The following is a 2,371-nucleotide window of genomic DNA, read 5'->3' on the forward strand; positions in this document are numbered from 1 at the left end:
TTTATGTTAATTTGAGTTATGTGCTGTTTTCCAGGACCCCATGTACAGCATGAAGCGAGGGAAACCTGTAGCATCTCCTGCTGCTTGGATGCAGAGATTAGTGCCCCCTCTTCCCCCCACCCCGCAACTGCTAGAGTATTTACAGCACTTTCCCCTCCAACCTCTTCTGCCCACTCGCATGCGCCTTGACAAATGGGGGAGAAACATCTCTCTAAACCCCTCCTGTCTGACAATACCCAATCTTCTCCCTTTGCAGAAAGGGAGAGGAGGCAAACCTGCAGTGTCAAAAAAAGGGAAGAATGGAACAAAGCAAAGAAAGAGAAACAGAATAGCTATTTGATCCTGGCAGGGGGAAGAGCATGCAGGCAAGGCTGCCCACATCTCCTCCTTGTTGGGCAGAAGCACCTGCTTAGCTTTTAAGTGCCCTTGCTGATAAGGCTGGCCAAGCTTTTTTTTTCCTCCCTGACCTAAGCCGCTCTGGGACCTCCAAGCCTCCTTTTTCTAGTCCCTATTGGGTCCATCAGTTATAGCAATAACTAAAATATAACCATGCTGGATAAACTTAAACTGTGAGCCTCCTGGCTGGATAAGTAACTTCTTACCCCACTCCTTTAACCCCCTTTCACTTGGGGCCTTCACTGCAAGCAGCTCTTGACAAGTCCTCCCCCCCCCCGATTCATTTGGACATGAAGCTTTTCTGTCTTTTTCTTGCAGTCACTCCACCTGTGTCCATTTCCAGCAGAGTCCCTACCTCCCTGCTAGCTGGGCCAACCCATTTTGCTCAAAGTCCTGGGATTTTAGACTCCCTAAGCCCCATCCCCTTTCAGGTCAGGTGATTTTTTTTTTTTTTTCTTCCACCTCTGTTTGCTGGTAGTGCTCCTCGGGCCCATCATTAAATTCAGAGGGAACGTAATATTATAGATACAGCTGTTTTCCTGTTGCCTCCAGACTCTGCCCCACAGGCCCAACGGCAGCTGGGCTGCCCCTACCGTAGTCGCTCCCCGCTTTGGAGTATTTTATGGCCTGCTTTCCAGCAACCATCTCACTCTGAGCCCTGTTTCCCTGACTTGACCTAGGTGTTCCCTGGTTGTGCTGGCTTGCTTACTTCCATAGTGGTTTGTTGCTGCTGCCTTATGCCTTCATTAACACCTGGTTGTGAGGCTAATCTGCCCCTGGCTGTAAGTCCCTCCTGCAGCTAATTAATTGATTACTCTCCTTTTTGTCAAATGCCTGCCCTGGCCAGTTCTGCTTACGCTGGTTGTGAGCCCCCTTGTTCAAGCCTCTGTGGTTTCTGTTAGGGGTGGATTCTTTGCGTAACATGAGCCTCTCACTCTCTGTTACAGTCATCATGTTAACAGAGGCAAGGATTTCTTAGGATGATATCTTTTATTAGACCAACTATGTAGCTGGGATAAAGTTAGAAAAGCTTTCAAATGCAAGCTTTTCAAATGCAAGCTTTCTTCCTGTTTCTTCTCTGATCGCGGGAAGAAACAAACGGTAAATTCACTTACCACTTTTCACCCTAGCATTAAGTCTGCATTAAGTAATGAATATTTTCACAGACACTTGCAATTTGTGGTATTTTTGCTGTTCTCTATAAGGATACAGAGACCCTGTGCGAGGGTGACTGTCCGTTCTAGTAGGCAGAGCTCTCAGGATTTTATATTAAAGATTAATGGGAGCAAAGACTGGAGTACAAGTCTCGAGTGCCCTATCCATGGCTGTGTAAACTCATTTTCACTCTCTCTTCCTTAAGGATTTCATTTAAGAATCTCATGAAAAAATGGAACAACTTTAAAGGAGGCAGGAGGGAGACCTACTCCTGAGGATCCTGGGTTGGTTCAAGTTTCCTAGGCAGAGGAGATGCTTGAACCTGGCGCTCTTGCATCCTAGGGAAGTGCTCTAATCAGTGAGCTATTTGATAAAAGAGGAGGGGAGGCGCAGCATTTCTTTGGCCATGTAGTATGGAAGTTTGGACTGGGGTGAGAGTGCCCACAGCATCTGACTCCTGAGAGAGTGGCATCCTATCCAAGGTACTGCAAGCACTGTCTTTTTAAACCCTTCCCCCTCTCCTTTGCTGTCTGCATGTGGTCACTTTGAGAGAGAGTTTAGGTTCATGTTACTTGTAAATGATTCAGTGTTTGTCCCAAGGCAGGATTTGTACCATCTTTTGCCAGTGGATTCTGGCTTGATATTTCTGTCCAGCTAGCTTTGGAAATTGCAGACAAAAGCAGACAGCCATGTCAAGCTGTGTATATGTGCATTCCTTCTGGATCTCCCTTGCCCTCCTCTTTATTGTTCTGCTTCAATCCACATCTTATTTGAGATACGTTCTCCTGTTGTGAATGTTGCTTGTAATTATTTTGAGTTG

The sequence above is a fragment of the Crocodylus porosus genome, unplaced genomic scaffold (assembly GCF_001723895.1).
Source record: "Crocodylus porosus isolate Cpor-Errol unplaced genomic scaffold, CroPor_comp1, whole genome shotgun sequence".
Classification (NCBI taxonomy): domain Eukaryota; kingdom Metazoa; phylum Chordata; order Crocodylia; family Crocodylidae; genus Crocodylus; species Crocodylus porosus.